At 39.8% G+C, this 17,500-nt stretch overlaps 1 protein-coding gene and 1 long non-coding RNA gene across 4 annotated transcripts in view; one reads left to right on the top strand and one right to left on the bottom strand.

Moving 5' to 3' along the window:
- LOC138051549 (uncharacterized) overlaps nt 1-5,407 on the bottom strand; it is a 35,290-nt gene extending 29,883 nt beyond the window's left edge. Inside the window, exons 1-2 of the long non-coding RNA XR_011132845.1 lie at nt 5,205-5,407; nt 4,639-4,788 (exon numbers count right to left, since the gene is read on the bottom strand). This is a non-coding gene — a long non-coding RNA (uncharacterized lncRNA). The remainder of the gene's footprint in view (nt 1-4,638; nt 4,789-5,204) is intronic.
- Nucleotides 1-17,500, top strand: part of LOC138051545 (uncharacterized) — a 141,239-nt gene that overhangs the window by 55,796 nt on the left and 67,943 nt on the right. The window contains exon 1 of one of the 3 annotated variants that reach the window (XM_068897764.1): nt 5,503-5,626. The exons of 1 other annotated variant lie outside the window; for it this stretch is intronic. The gene's annotated coding sequence lies outside the window, so the exon portion shown is untranslated. Of the gene's footprint in view, nt 1-5,502; nt 5,627-7,791; nt 7,907-17,500 lie in introns of those variants that run through there. One more of the 3 variants, XM_068897765.1, reaches the window with a different exon arrangement.

Raw genomic sequence — 17,500 nt, 5'->3', positions numbered from 1 at the left:
ATCCAATTGACTTGCCATTATTGAGCTTCATAAGGGTATATTTTGTTCAAAGATCCACTAAAACGCCATTCGCGTTACATGACTTTCGACGCCATTGCCAGTTAAGTTAATCCCTAAGAAAATACACGCAGAAGGCTCTATGCACAAAGACACCACTTAGCAGGGGAGTGACAGGCAAGACTTTTACCGACACGGAAAATAATAAAACGGAGAAATCTACCCATTTTCCGACTGGGATTGCCATACGGCAACCCAGTAATAAACCGATTGCAGAGGAAAAACCGCGCTCGGCCCATGGCCGCGCGGTCAATAAGTCCTGATCTGTGCCACGTAATCTTTGTATATAAGCATACAAATATGTTTATATCTGCAAGTACGATTTTCGTTTTCCGAATCAACAGCCTATTTTGAATTTTGAATTTACGAGGTGAGTGACTTAAAATTAATTCATAGAAGCACGTATATATAGATATATGGATGTACCATATGTGTGGGACATCTGGGGTGGCTTTATAGCTTAACCTCCATCCTAGACATCAGCACTGCACTGATGAGGCCCAGAAGGCCGAAACAGTACTGTCTGCAATAGACAAGGTTAATTTGGGAACAGAAATCAGCACAACTCATTGTACTATATATATACATATATATATATATATATATATATATATATATATATATATATATATATATATATATATATATTTATTTAATTACTTGCGTAGGAAAGTTTTTAATTTTTCCTTTCCTACGCAAGTAATTATAAAGCTCCAAGATTGTAGAGCACTCTTCGACTCAAAGATAAGGTTTTCACGTTTCTATATATATATATATGTGGCGTAAAAAACCGGGACCGTAAAAAAGCCGTTATTTTACAAATATATATTTTACAAATATATATTTTCGAACGATTTATGGCTGTGTCCTGACTATTTTGTTTTCTCGTGCTAGCCGCATAAGTATTATTTATTACTAAAAATCACTTTCCCAAGCCTTTCATAAGTGCGGCATAATGCGAAACACCGTATCCTTACATGTCACGCCTTGTAAAAGTGCAGGAAATTTACAATTCAGTTTTGTAAAAAAACGGTCCGACCGCTATAACTTTCCATCGATTTATGCCAGTATCCTCAATATTTTGTTGGCTTGTGCTAGCCATATCAGTATTACTTTATGATAGAAATCACTTTACCAAGCCTTTCATAAGTGCAGAAATTCGACAAACTGTTTCTTACATGTCACGCCTTGTAAAAGGGCAGGAAATTTACAATTCGGTTTTGTAAAAAAACGGTCCGACCGCTATAACTTTCCAACGCTTAACGTCAGTGCCCTGAATATTTTTGTTGTATTGTGTTAGTCATATAACTATTATTTTATGATAGAAATCACTTTCCCAAGCCTTTCATAAGTGCGGCATAATGCGAAACACCGTATCCTTACATGTCACGCCTTGTAAAAGTGCAGGAAATTTACAATTCAGTTTTGTAAAAAAACGGTCCGACCGCTATAACTTTCCATCGATTTATGCCAGTATCCTCAATATTTTGTTGGCTTGTGCTAGCCATATCAGTATTACTTTATGATAGAAATCACTTTACCAAGCCTTTCATAAGTGCAGAAATTCGACAAACTGTTTCTTACATGTCACGCCTTGTAAAAGGGCAGGAAATTTACAATTCGGTTTTGTAAAAAAACGGTCCGACCGCTATAACTTTCCAACGCTTAACGTCAGTGCCCTGAATATTTTTGTTGTATTGTGTTAGTCATATAACTATTATTTTATGATAGAAATCACTTTCCCAAGCCTTTCATAAGTGCGGCATAATGCGAAACACCGTTTCCTTACATGTCACGCCTTGTAAAAGTGCAGGAAATTTACAATTCAGTTTTGTAAAAAAACGGTCCGACCGCTATAACTTTCCATCGATTTATGCCAGTATCCTCAATATTTTGTTGGCTTGTGCTAGCCATATCAGTATTATTTTATGATAGAAATAACTTCCCCAAGCCTTTCATAAGTGCAGAAATTCGACAAACTATTTCTTACATGTCACACCTTGTAAAGGTGCAGGAAATTTACAATTCAGTTTTGTAAAGAAACGGTCCGACCGCTATAACTTTCCAACGATTAATGCCAGTTATGAAAGGCTAGGAATAGTGATTTCTAGCAAGAAATAATACTTATACGGCTAGTACAAGGCAACAAAATATTCAGGACACTGGCATTAATCATTGGAAAGTTATAGCGGTCGGACCGTTTTTTTACAAAACTGGATTGTAAATTTCCTGCACCTTTACAAGGCGTGACATGTGAGAAAACGGTTTTTGGCATTATGCGGCACTTATGAAAGGCTTGGGAAAGTGATTTCTATCATAAAATAATACTCATATGGCTAGCACAAGCCAATAAAAAAATTCAGGGCACTAGCATAAATCGTTGGAAAGTTATAGCGCTTGGACTGTGTGTTTACAAAACTGAATTATAAATTTCTTGCACGCGACCTTGCGCTGTGATCTGAACCAAATATTGTCTCGATTTTATACGCTGAAATTAAACTGATTGTGATGTCGACAATAAAAATTATGTGTATGGCTAACATAGGCTACATAAAATCACATCACCACGGTATTTCAGTAGGAAGAGCTCTAAGCTTTCTCCATCGGTTTCAGAAAGATAAATTATGAATGCACTGCTCAGCACTCTAAAGCAACGAATGGTTTACACTACTTGATGCAATGTATTAACAGTAACCGTTGTAAAAGCCGGTTTGCTTAATTATTTACGGCTTCTGTACTTGCTTTTTTCTACACACAGATATTTCTGTTCAAAAGCAGCTTTTCTTACAAATATATAATTGTAAAAGTGCAGCATTTTTACATAAGAAAGCAGCTTTTTTACAATTATATAATTGTAAAAAAGCAGCTTTTTTACATAAAAAAGCTGCTTTTTTACAAAAATATATTTCTGTAAAAAAGCTGCTTTTTTACAATTATATAATTGTAAAAAAGCTGCTTTTTTACACGGACCGTTTTTTAACACAACATATGTATGTATATAAATATTCGTGCTTCTATAAATTTATTATAACGTAACACAAATTTTCCTCATTTTTGCTTGATCGCGGTTCACGCTAAAATTCACCGAACACTGATGCTTTGCATAACCTGTATCATGGACATTCAACATCGAATTCGATTGTAAAAAATCGAATCTCGATTGGTCGCTAGAAAATATTATTTGAATTTTCATATTTTAGATCATTTTACTACCGTGCAACGAGCTGTAAACAAAATCCATAGAAACAAAGAGAACGCGCCAAAATTGTGCTAAACACAATGGCCGTTTTTATTTTTGAGTCGCATAATCCATCTCAGTCGAATTGTGCGTCTCTAGTAATACGGCCGATGGCATATATAAACAACGCTTCAGTTATACACATAAATTACACAGTGTGCGACACTGTGTAATTTGTCGTCCATCATTTTATAGATTCTCTGGGCTTCAAACTCAACTCCCTTATCGTTACATATGGCTTCTTTGTATATGCTAACCGCTCAAAAATTGGGGTTGTAATTACGATAATTTGTCTGTTCCGAGACTCTTCTGATTGATTGTGTTCAGTAATAATTAGAGTTTGGTCTTGTTCGGGTGTCGCAATATGCTTACTGAAATTATTCGTAAGAAAAGATTCGAAAATATCAAGTATCACAACAGTCAGATTTCTTTGTGCAATAACCGAAATAGGTCCCTAAACGGAGAATAGAACGCCGGAGAGAATTTGTTAATTCGCCAGATATTTGCGGAACGAGCTCTTCATTCTAGTTATTTCTTCGCATTCGTTAACACTTTTCTTAGATTCAACTCAATGCCGAGATAGTTTTTGAACCAATATTCAGAGTCAAAATGAAATAAGTGCCCCGTTTCGCAAAAGGTAGATCTGCAATTTGCAAAACTGCAGCAGCTGAGCACAGCATGACATTTATAATTCTTAACAACACGATCTTCTTTTTCCGGGAAATCGTCATGCTAGCTGTCTGCAAAATTACTAGTGTCACGGTGGCGGCTGATGTTGATTTCGTCCCGGGACCAAACCCGAAACCCCGGGATCAAATTTCTCAACAACTCAAGCAGCCTCTTGCTGGGAGTGAGCTAGACATATTGACTTATGTTCATGTAAGGCCAGGCTCGGGTAGCCTGCGTCGTAGTACACAGACTATAAACCACCGGTATAGTCAGTCGACGGACTACAGTTAGGTTTTTGGTCTTTGTTGAGAGTTACGATCCGGCTGCGCGCAGGCTAGCTAGGCTCTGACGACATAACAGAGTTCAACCGCGAAAACTATCTCAGCATTTCGATTGCGTGTTAAATCTTGCTTTGTAAACAAACATAAATTAATTTATACATTGCAATTGCATTGAGGAATCATCAAGTTGGGCGGGAACGGGGGGGGGGACGGTAATTTTTCAACTGAGGAGTCTTCTTGCTCACCATGAATCCCCTCTCCCTTATCATTGTTGGATTTTCCAGGAAACAAAAGGGTAACTTTTCTTGCAGGAAGAACTCCAACATTGAATCTGGGGGAGGGGCGGAGTGTTTCTCTGGAATACCGTCTCATCTCGCGTTAACTGGTCCTTACCCTTCTCCGTTCACCTACTTCCAGACTTCAGTATTGCTTTGACCGCTGTTGTTTCACTGCTTAACAGTTTTGTTCAAAGATCCTCTCGTCTACGACGGATTCGGAACGTTCACTTGAAACATTAAAGCATGTATTCTGCGAATTCTGTAACTAAATATTAAAGATAGCGTGTTTTAATCATCACTCTCCTATTCTGGGGGTGGAGTGGGAGGGGTGTTATCTCTCCGTGTTCTTGGTGCTGACCAAAAGAAAAGCGGTCTCGTCCCAATATCAATGTGCCTGTGTTTACTTCACTGTCTAAACCTGGCTTCATCGTTTAGTTTACGCTTTTTTGGTGTTTTCTTTAGGGAATGCAGAATGTATAACAAAATGTATTCCATCAGTATACTAGCTTGTTTCTTCTGGGCAATGTCGAGAAACTGTCACCGAAACTGTCGCCCGTCTCTGGAAACTCGATACTTTTCGGGTGCCAGATTGGGATGCCGATTTTCCTTTTTGTTTTCTTAAAACATCTTAAAAGGCCAGCTTTCTAGAATGAATGGATCATGAGCGAAAGATTCCCATACCTTTGAAAAACAGGACCATAGCATCTTAAATAATGAAATTAACGCGGAGAATTAAAAGGCTTTCATTTCATGAATGTCTGTCATTTCTGTGCATTGTACATTACAAACTCATTATATTTGCATGATTGTAGTCTGTTTATCCAATGATTGGCAGATGCAAATCAGTACTTAATTTTCAAAGTGGCGGGAAAAATTGGACAGGTACGATTGTACAGTTGCTTTACGCTATTAAGGAATACCGATGTCCTTTCCCATTGATTTCCCTGCATTCTTTTCCCTCCCGATAGAAGATCTTCTGTTTGCTGCAAGCCTTGTCTCCTCTTGAGAATAACAACAAAGGAACCAAAAGACTCAGACAAACTGACATTGATGCGACACAAGTTGGCAACTGCGACCCCTAGAGGCGAGGAACAAGATTTTAGGTAAGTCAGAAGGTCCTTAACAACTTTGTTTCGCTCCCTGCGCGTTCAGCAACGTCAAGATTGACTTTCTCTTTAGCGCAATCCTAAGAGAGAGGAAAGTAATTAGCTATTTCTTGGCCGAAGTTAAAACCAATAATTCCATGCCACTTATTTCAGTACAACTTCGGTTTGTTACTCGAATATCAGGTAATGGAATGTTCATTCACCGTATAAGAGAAAATTATTTGTTAATGGGATTATCTCTTCGAGCACTTACATCTCTTCATCTGCATTCTCATTTTTCACCCGTGACGTAAGGCTTGGTTGCCACAAAAGGTAGCAAATGTTCATGTGTTTGCTTTGTTTCATCGCCCTTAATTGCGTTTTTAAAGGATCCATTTTAAAAGAAAACAGATCTTGTTGTATGAAAGTTTGAATTTGACAATGTGTAGGTAAAAGGTTATACCGCTACATTGCCAGCATTCGCGGATTTCCTTCCACCCAGTTATCAAATTTTACCAGTGATTCCGTGAATTGAATTCCTCCTTTATTGATCAATCGGCTTATCTCAGCTCTTGCTAGCCAATCGCAAACCACGAAAGAAAAATCTATCTTGCTTCATTTAATCGTCCTTCTCTTAGTATCTATAACCTCTTCAAGAGGTCATGAGATCATGTTTATGTTTTGACGACTTGAAAACAGAATTTTAAAGAAAGAACATTTCACCTTCTCTCTAACCCAATTATTGCAAAGAGATGCGCTCTATTATCATTTTTTTTTCATCGTTAAAATATTGGAGGGAAGGGGGGTGGGGGGTGGAGGCGGCGCGGAAGCTGTTTTCCCGCCAAAAAATTATTTCGTTACGTGCCTGTCACGATAAGTCGCATTTACTTCGTTTGCTCGTCATTGAGGAATTATTTCGACAGTTCTGTACAAACAAAACTGCAGAGACGGTATAAATTAACTTAAAAACAGGCCAGATCATATACAAGGTTGATTTCTGAAGAGAGCGGGAAAAACAGAGAGAAACTTCTCAAAGCAGAGGAGAGAACCAACAAACGAACCTCGAGAAAGTAGGGAATTTAGCAGGAGCCCGGCAACGTCAACTACAACGTTACTTCAAAATATATCTTAGGGCTATCGTTACTATTTCTCGATTATACCATCTTGTTCACCTTGAAGAATAGGGGCAAGCTATCATATAACTAGATTTATAGGGATGGTTCTGAAGTGAAGAGAAAAAGTGAACGATTTTCTGTTGTATGCTCACGTTGTCATCAAAGCTTGAAATTTGGTGATTTCACGTTGTTGTTATGTGGACTACGGCATTGGCAAAAAGTGCACTGAAAAATTCTTGCTGCACGTGCTGCACGATTATGTTTCCTTTTTTTAACCAATGATAGTCTTGCTTTGTGGTGTTGTCGTTGCCGTAGCCGTCGCCGTTGCTACAACTCGAGGGAGGAAGAGAGGGGACCCTGGGAACGAGGTTGTCAACAACAACCCGTGTATGAAGTCGAGAGCGGAAATCGAAGGGGAAACATTGGTGGAAGGCTGGTCATGCACTCACTAACCTTGTTCAAGTCATGCTTCTTTTCTTTGCAACAAGCCGAATAACCCCATGTTGTCCTTTGGAATTTATTTTAAGATTTTGGAATGTCATGCCAGGGTGATATGCACAAAAAAGCATTGAATTTACATTGAACCGTTTTTAATAACAAACCTCGTGGTCATGTTTCCAAGGTTTTACATTTAAAACAACGTTTCCTTACAAAATTCTTTTCACACTGTGGTACAAGCACTCAGCACTCCACTTAGGTTCCCAAGTAAAGGCTCCAAGAGCAACATAAAAAACAAGGTGACCGCTTCGTTTTACTTCATCATCCCATTATCGCTTCGTTGGCATCCAAGTACTGTTAACGTCTTAAAGCTTCGCCTTAATAAACTTTTTTTTAAACTGTTTCTATCATGTGCTTTATTGTAGAAAACGATGGAAGTGCGTACACGATTTCTGTTCTTTAACGTAGCACCGGTGAAAAATCGGTTTGCATGCAACTACATCCACACTGACTTTTGATCTTGGAAAACTCAAAGGAAAATACCCATCAGAAACGAAATGATGTTTCACTGAATAAGGGATTAAAAATATCTCTCTGGATTTCGAACCTTGGACTGCCGAACTTTGCAAGATCTTTGAACTCGAAAATCTCGGACGCACTTTCTCCGTCTCACCATGGCAAAAATGTCGAACCAAAATGTTTGATTGACTTAGGTGGCTTTACCATTTCTAGTAAACCAACTTTGGTAAGTGTAACAAGTAATACTTGTCCTTATTTTAAGACATGCATCAATAGGCTTCGACATCATGCGGGAAAAAAGATGACTACATTTTCGACGTCACCAGTGAAAACTAAAGTCTATTTTCATTGATGTTCTTCTGGTTGAAAATGAGGTAGTATCGCTTTGTAGTAACAAAGGGCTGAAAAGCAGAAGAGTTGAGACGTTTGTTTGTGTTAACATCCACGTAATGTCCCAAGGTGCCTTCTGTCTATTTGAAACTGACGCTGCAGATTTTGTCAAGGCATTAACGGAAGAAAATTTAAACCAGATTTATCTTTCCGTCCTTGCATACGTCCCCGAGTGCTTATACCTATTATAAGGTCATCATTTGGTCATCAGTGATTCTTAACTATTAGGTGCGGGGCGTACAGTGTGCTTTCTTGTTTCTTCTCTCTGTTACGTCGACTGACACAGAAGCACGAGGTCTTGGTTTTGAGAGCTCTTAAACAAGATTTAGTGAAATCATAATGTTTCGTTGATTATAGCATAAAGGATATGTCAAATGTTTACCCTAGTTAGTGAAATGAAGAAATGATGTTTGCGATTGTGCGTCGGGAAAACTCGAAAAAAAGCCGAGAGCTCCTTTGTGGGAAACGAACTTACGACTTTCCGATTACCATTTCGGATGCTCTAGCACTGAGTAGTTAGAGACGAGTTCACGAGAACTACAGAATGTAGCGAGAATGCACCAATTTCCACAATATCGTCCTAGAAGAGAACGGCATTATCTGGGATAGACGAGAAGGATGATTCCTATTGTGCAGGGTTTGTAGAACCTGGACCGTAAACGACTTAGGAATCAATGTTTACCACTAGACCATAGAAGCAAGACGTTAAACAAATGTGAAGTTTCATAATATTTAAGGTGACTGAACACAGTTTTCCTGCGGTCACCGGTATTCTGTAAAGGACGACGCGGATTTGAAAAACAAAAACAAAACAAATACTGTATGGCGACGTTGGCGAGACCTGTTTTTTTCTCCTTCTCACGATGGTCTTGGAAATGCGATGTAAATTCGCTTCCGTTTTGTAAAGGTCATGTCGCTTTAAAAGTGAAAATAACTGCGGCGCGCGCGCATTCACCCAAAAAATTTAGACCAACAACTGTTGGACGTGAAACCAAATTTCTCGCAAACCCGTAACTAGATTTTGCAGAAATTTGGAATTAAGATAGTTCCTATTTTAAATGAATTGTCTATCCAAACAACAGACACGAACTTCGGAAAACTAAAAAAACGTCCATCAGCGAATTATGAAAAATCTGTCAGTTGAAATTCTGTGATAACAGCCTTTAAACGTACTTTATTTCTATATTTTATGTACGCAAATGCTGCATCCTTTAAGCCTTGTTTTCATCCAGACGCGTTACCATGGCAACAGCCTGCAGAGCACATTACTCGTCACTGACCAAGTTTTAGCTTCTAGGCAAAAGATGCTTAAATATGGAAGTAATGAAAGTATAAGTGCATAAAAACTGTGTTCATGCAGTCACCTTAAATAGATACTCGACTTTATTAATACTGTAGATCAGCGCTATTCGGAATGGGCGCTTTGACTAAACACTCACGGCTGATCAGCGCCATTCAAAATGGGTGCTTAGACCTAAATACGGTGCATGGGAATATTACGTTGGTGACTTTCTACTCTATCTACATCGTGTAATATTATCACACGAGATATCCAATGTCCTTTTCATATATCTCATTTAGCATTTACCTCCTAGCCGTGTAGCGCGACATTTGTGATTACCGGAACCTGTTTTAATGACCTAGCACGCACGAGTCTTCTATTTATAGCTCACTGGTAGAGCATCCCGAACTAGTATTCGGAAGGTCGTAGCTAGGTGCGACTCCTTCAACGGAGCACTCGGATTTTTCCCGAATATCCCCGAGCCACCATCCCCCACGAGTCTCCTATAGCTCAGTAGTAGCTGTAGAGCATCCAAACTAGTAATCGGAAAGTCATAGGTTCGACTCCTGCAAAGGTGCATTCGGATTTCTTTCCGAGCGTCCTCGTCGGAAAAACACATTTCTTCAAGAATAAGCATACAACGACTCCTGTATACAATAGAGATCAGGACAGCCGGATCAAAATTCCTGATGTTCCTGAGCTTTAATTAATAGTGTTAAAAACTACCAGCACTAGCCGCGCCTCCAGCTGAAACTTGTACTTTGGAACCTCCTCCTAAATCCACAATACATTAGCAAGAAGCTTAAAAGATCCAAAGGACTTAATGACGGCAAAGGGATTACAAGGGCTTAAATTATAAAAAAAGCAAGCGATCCAATGTCGATCAATCCTTGCGACAGATACTGTCTATAAAGTGTTCAAAATGTGTCTACAAATCCTGCACAAGCAAACACTCTAACTGGACTATCTACGACAAACATACTGAACCTACAGAGCAAAGAGAATTTGCCCTCATCTTAGCTCCTATGGTCTTGACAAATACATCATGTATCAATCAATACTTTGCCCACTGTGAAGTGGAGGCTTGGCAATCGACCGAAAAACAAGACGTACGGCTGAGAGAAACAGTAATACACAAGCGGCTATAAGCTTATTAGATCTGTCTGACCTGATTGGCAAGGCACTACAATAGATCAATGCAGTGACGGATCTAAACCTATGTGAAGCCAAGTATTCGTGGGCTTTGCGGGCTCAAGGTTCAAAACTACTAAGTGGAGTAGGAGTCTCGTCCCTCAAATTGGTGCCGCCAATGCATATAACTTGAGGCACATTGGACCAAAAGTCTCGTCTTCTAACCTGCTGTTCCATCTGCCTTCCGTCATACCTCTGCTTTCTCTTTAGCTATATAGTTCCTTTGGTTTCCTTCCTCTGTTCAGTGTCTTTTGCACGACGACGTTAGCCGTCGTACTGCACGTTTTCCTCCGGCTGCCAACCTAGAGCCAGCATGCAGTTGTCGTCATGCTTCTTTCACAGGACGTGGATTATCTACTTCCACTTTTGTTTCCTGGTCTCGTCACGTATCCTGTTGATGCGTGTCAGATACGTGACCAGGAAGCTGTCCTTCTTCCTGTTTTCCACCCATTCATCTTCCAATATTGTTTTGCACAAATTGCACTTACTTTTGCAAAAAGCATTTCTAGTTCTCCATATCTTTGTTAGATAAAAGAACCTGACCTCGTTAAGTCGGTTTCTTGTTGCATGTACCGGTGATGGAGTCTGCGCTTATGCCCACTATTCAAGAATGGCAGTTTTCAGCATCTTTAAATACGGCTATAACACAAAAAGATAAAACCAGTCGTCGTTTGCATCGCGAGAAAACTATTTGGCTATCCGATCCGGCACAAACGTTTCTTGAAAACAAGGCTTGTTCTGTGTGTTGCGTTTTGTGTTGTCAAACTTTAATTCCTCATTAATTAATTAATTAATTAATTAATTAAAAATATAATCTTAACAGATGACTGCGGCCTACATTGGGAATTTTAACTTGACAAAACTACTTTCCAGACCCGCTGAATTATTACGAACCTTTAGATCGGACGACGAGCATGCGCATTAGGTCTGGAGGCTGACATTTTTCGAAGCGCGCGTGCTCAGAACGGAAACTCGTTCTCGTATTCGTCCTCCGATCTAAAGGTCCTTATTGAGTAGGCTTTTATAGATAGTGCTTGCATAATTTTTGACAATAACTTTCTGCTGCTTTTTAAAAGTATAATAATCGGTATATATAGATAAGCCTGAGACCATTTTTGTTGAATGTTTTAGCCGCATTCGCGGCTTACTAACAGAGTGCTGATGGCCTCCCTAGGAGGGCGATAGTCTGTAGATGACGTTGGTCCCAATATCTCTCATTTGCAAGTTTGCACAATGGCGTCAGCCACGCTGCCCGATAACTTGCATCTCCCTGGGAGAAACGAGGGACTAGAGCCAGCAAACATTGCCAGAGACCGTTGCCTTAAGACACGGAGGAGCTTTTCTCACCAAAAAAGTGCTCAGCGTGATTCTACAGTATAATAAGCGCTGATAACCTCTGCATGAGAATAGTGAGTGTGTATGTAAGTGCGCATAGTTTATTTTTCATAGTACATTATTAGGTAGTTGCGTTTTGCATAATTAAAGAAAATGATACATTTTTTGGACTTATTTCACTTATTTTGCAAAAGGAATAATTTTAAGAAAAAGTGGTATAATTTGGAAAACGAGCCTAATTTGGGCAAAAAATGGGCCCTGACACCAGTAATGCAAAAACATAAAATGTTTCGGCGGTAATTAAGTCAACAATCTACCTAAGAACTTAATGTTACTTAAAATGCCTTTACTAGCGACTTTCCCAGGGAATTTCAATCGGTTTCCTGAAAAAAAATAGCAATGTTTTTGTCATCAAGTTCAAGGTCAGTACTATTCTTGCCAGACCGAACGGAAATCCGCAGATAAATTCTCGCTTAGCCTGTAAAAACATTTTGGATGTTTTTTCCTTGTTCACCAAAACAACTCATCCTCAAAGGAAATCCAACAAATTCAACAACAAAGTGCATGGAAAACATTTCGACAAAATCACGACTTTAGAAACGTGGTCATAAGGGACTTGCGGCGGTGTAAAATGTGCTTCGCTTTTTCTTCTTCTGGGGCCAGTTGTTCAAACGGTGGATAGCGGTATCCGCCGGATAAGTCACTATCCAGTGGATAGTCATAGCGAGACCAATTGCGCGATCCAATGGATAGTGATTTATCCGGTGGATACCGCTATCCACAGGACGTATACAAAACATGGACTCCAGATCCGTGGACCACCCCTATGGACCCGGCCCATGGAATACCCTTGCGGACCACCTCTCATTTTGCAAAGTTACAAGCAGAAAAATCTTTAGACGAAAGAAGGAAGTGATCTTCACACTTATCTGGACAATTAAAGCTGAATTGTCTCCAATTATAACACCTGAAAAATTCAGGCGGTTTCAAGGGATTGGAACCCTGGTGCGTTGCTGCGTCGGTGGGGAAGTAGTATACAAAAATTTGGTTTGATCAACGGAGTTGATAATGTAAATTGGCCACCGTACAGTAATTCTAAAAGCTGACGTTTCGAGCGTTATACCTTCGTCAGAGCGAATCGAGGAATAGACCTTTTTACCGATACGGCGGCCATTTTGATTTCTATTGTTTCGAAAGACATTATGGGATGCCCAGGGGGCAAATTAATATGTATTTGCCCCCTGGGCATCCCATAATGGCTATTCGAAACAATAGAAATCAAAATGGCCGCCGTATCGGTAAAAAGGTCTATTGTGGGTTGTGTAGTATTTATAGTAGAGTAGGAGCTACGCTATTGGTGGTAACATGGCCGGGAAACGTGAAAAATAGGAATATACTAGTTAAATGAAAAGCGTTCGTTAATACCGTGAGGATTAAGGCTGCCGATTTGGAAGATGAATTTTTGTTCCAGATTCTTGCGGCTTTCCAGTCGCTCGCCATTTTAATCTCCCTAACCACTCCAAAAACACATGGCTATCTGCGGCCTTTCCCTACATCTAGGTACGATGGAAAGCCGCAAGAATCTGGAACAAAAATTCATCTTCCAAATCAGCACCCTTAATCCTCACGGTATTAACGAACGCTTTTCATTTAACTAATATATTCCTATTTTTCACGTTGCCATGTCACCACCAATAGCGTAGCTCCTACTCTACTATAAATTCTACACGTAACCCACAATTCCTCGATTCGCTCTGACGAAGTTGCTAACGCTCGAAACGTCAGCTTTAAGAATCTCTGTATGGTGGCCAATTTACATTATCAACTCTGTTGATAAAACCAAATTTTTGTATATTGCTTAAATCAGTAGGCCATAACTAGGAGCAAACAACAGCCCTATATTCCTGTCACGTCGTTTTCACAAACCGCGATTTATTGTGTGGATTGAATTTCCCGCTAATGACACTCAGGAGCCCGATGACATATCACAAGAAACCGGCATTGTCTCTGTCTTTTTGCAGAAAAGGCAGGAGCCTATATAAGATCTATTTTTAGACTGGTCTTTAAAAATATCGTGACGTAGGCTTAGTATGCAGGGCTGTCAGCTCTCCTGGATAATCTAGGAGACTCCACAAATGACGTCACAAGTGTTATGATGTCTCCTGTCATCCCATCTCTATCAATTCTCAATATTTGAAGAGTTTGGGGCTTTAAAGCCCTGAGTATGGGAGTTGTTTGCTCCTAGTTAAGTGCTCCTGCTTAAATTTTCCAGGTAAGTGCAAGGATCAATTCTATCTTTCGTCTAAAGATTTTTACTGGGTTGCCTATGGGCAAACCCAGTCGAGGTCTACGTTTATTTTTTTTGTTTTCTTTTTTTTTTTTTTTTTTTTTGTTTTTTTTTTTTCCGTGTCGGTAAAAGTCTTGCCTGTCACTCCCCTGGTAAGTGTTGCCTTTGTGTATAGAGCCTTTTGCGCGTATTTTCTTAGGATCGAGAGGGTAGTGGAACTGCGTAGATTTCTCTGGTGGACACAGTAGAATCATCAACTTAGCCTGCAATGGCGTCGAAAGTCATGCAACGCAAATGGCGTTTTAGTGGATCCTCAAACAAAATTTACCCTTATGGAGCTCAATAATGGAAAGTCAGTTGGATAAACTAGGCATGAATCTCAAAAGCGACGAGTACTGGACTTCGACAACAATCTATCGCCCGTCGAGACGAAATCAACGTGAGCAGTATTTACCTGAAGTACATGGTAATTTGACACAATTGAGTTTTTTGTCTTCACGCACGCAATGAAATAGGAAGAGGTTTTCGCCTCTAAGAGCAAATATGTTGTTTGTTTCAATAAAATTTTCGCTGGAAAAGGATTCTGTAGTATTTTCTGCCTTTGTGAATTATAATATCATGTTGTGTATTGAATTTTTGAGCTTAAGGTTCAAATGTCATATTGCAGAAGTTTTTTAGTATTGCTCTGTAAGCAGAAAGTGTTCACAGGCCTGTTGGAAGCGTGCTTGAGTTTCAAGAAAATGAGGCCCAAAATCAGTGAAAACTTGTGACGCAGATGAATAATAAAGCAGCTGCTATTTCCAAAATGATGGAATTACCTGGTGATAAATAACATCGTACGCGTCTTGGAGAGTAAATTTTGACTTTGCATAAACAAGAGTTGGGCGATTGTGATCTTTGTTTTGACTTCGCTCATTTCATTGTCAAACTTGACACTTGACAGAAAAAGAAACTTACAAAAACCCGGTATCTTGCCATCATTTGACACAGATGCTTCACTGTTTGGCGAGTAAACATGCCGCGGTAACTTAATCACGACGCCCGCTGAATTCCGGCCATGTCACTTTCGATTTTGCAATTTACTTGAACGTAGCAAAAATCTCTCAAAATGTTTGTCGCTGATCGTAACTTTTTATATTCTATATTCACGGTTCAAAATTAATGTTGTTTTCATGTCGTAAATATTTTATTCTCGATCGACCGTCCGAGAAACTTCCTTCTGCTCTTTCTGAAAACTGTGTATCAATATTTATTTGCTTTTTCATCAATATTTGTTTTGCATAAAGCAAGCTAACAGAATCTGTACCTTGCTGAGTTCGCATTTGTTAGCGTTAATAGTATTTTCGGTCAGATGTTTCTGTTTGCCATGAGGGGTTTATTGTTTTGGTCTCCCATCCCAACACTAACCCCGCGAAACTGGTCTTGACTTCAGTGAAGTTTAGTATTACAAAATTTTCGGATGCTCATAGGGCACACTTGTGGTGAAAAGAAGTTGTGAGGGAACTTGAAAATTATCAACATGTCAGCCCAGAAGCCAATGTTTCTCGCTTCTCTTTCATTTGTTATTCTTCAGAGACTGGAATGCTGTATTTCAATACCACACAATTCAGTGCCTTCTGATTTTCTGTAGCACGTACCACAGGCAAGCCAGTGTATGCTTCACAGAAGCATCTAGTTCTGCTTATAAAACGTATTGAATTTACAGAATGAGGGGTGGTCCACAGGGGTAGTTCATGGACCGGGTCCATAAAGGGGTCCATGGACCAAGGTCCTTTTAAACAACCGGGGCCTGATCGATATAAATCTGGGTACGTCGCTTTGACACCGGTGCCTGAGATTTTGGTTTTTGAGAGCTCTTAAAACAAGATTTAGTGAAAATATCATTTAGTAGTACTTCGCAGAGCACGCGGGAAAATTTGCCTCTCCCTGAAATTGGAACTTTGTTCATTATAGTGTAAGCATAAACGGATTACGACTTATTTGAGCAATACTGAGACATCAGAACAGTGGAAACTTGATAATACTTTGTCTAAAGTGATTTGTACTGATTTTTGACAATCTTTTATCAGTGTGGAATTCCGTCACCAGTTATTTAAAGATAATGATAATATAATGCCATGGTATTAGGCTGCGTACCAAGCGTTTCGTTGAGTTTTGAGGCAAAGAAAGACCGAGGAACGGGATTTTAGGTCTTAGCTATGTTACTAAATGGCCGGGGGCGAGTGCAAAACGGGGGAGTCTCCATCCTTTCTTTGTCCCCTCTCCCTCTAGGCCCCGATTTGTCACACGACCAAAATATGGCTCAGTGCGCGGGCTACCATAGCATTCATATTTAATATGGAGCACATTCTTCTATGTCGATGTGTCACAATTGGTTTTATAGCACTGTGCAATAGAGATATTCATTCTAATGACACTCCTGGCGAACAGTGCGCTTTCTCGACTAATCAGAACCAGTAACTAAGACGAATGAAGAAAGGTTTTAACTCGGCAGGCCGCTACAGCTGATTGTGTTTTTTGAAGAAAGGGCAACAAAGGCTAACACATTTCCCGCAGATGTCATAATAAAGCCAATTGTTCTAAGTTATTTTTCAACACACCTTCGGCCCCGGCCCTAGCACAGCTGTTAGTTTTGTCTTCGATCTACTGAAAGACAATCCTTCATCATTCTTTTGAAATAAGACATTAAATGGTTAAAGTGCGTTGGGATGGTTAAGGAAGCAAGAGCAGATGTTGCTCTCAATATTGCCACTACAGAATGGAGTTAATGATGGCTTCAATATCAAACGCGGGAGGCAAAATATTTTCTACCGTTATCAATATAGCAAACCAAAACATGCAGATAATGTCGCAGTTTTGAGTGCCAAAGGCGAAAAAGGAAGAAATTCCTTTTTTTCCCTTTAGTGTACACACTTTACCGTGTAATCTCATGATGAGATTTCTTCCTTCGAAACAAAACTAGTACGGCGAGGTGAGTTGTAGTTATTGTGGTGCACTTAAGCGTTTTTCCAAGCGGGCTCTGACCTTTTAACTCGTTTAGAATGGATGTTATAACCTCACTAACCAGCTCAGATCATTACTAGTTTTTCACGGCTTCCTTGCTGGCTTGGGAACGGCCGCTAACATGTAGTGCCACTAATATTGTTCCTACAGTCAATTAGTTAAAGCCTAGAGATTGTTAATGTAAGAGAAGTAATTCCTCCCGGGGGGGGGGGGGGGGGGGGGGGGGGCTCCCATATGAAACAGACGGGGATGCTCGTCGTCTCGCTTAGGGGTGTAAATTTTGGATTTTGGTCTCGCTTAGGGTGTTCCGGGCAAAGCGTCAATATTTTATG

Source organism: Montipora capricornis, chromosome 6 (genome assembly GCF_036669925.1).
Source record: "Montipora capricornis isolate CH-2021 chromosome 6, ASM3666992v2, whole genome shotgun sequence".
Lineage (NCBI taxonomy): Eukaryota > Metazoa > Cnidaria > Anthozoa > Scleractinia > Acroporidae > Montipora > Montipora capricornis.
Note: the sequence above shows the minus strand (reverse complement) of the source record. Positions and strands in the feature narration are given on the sequence as shown.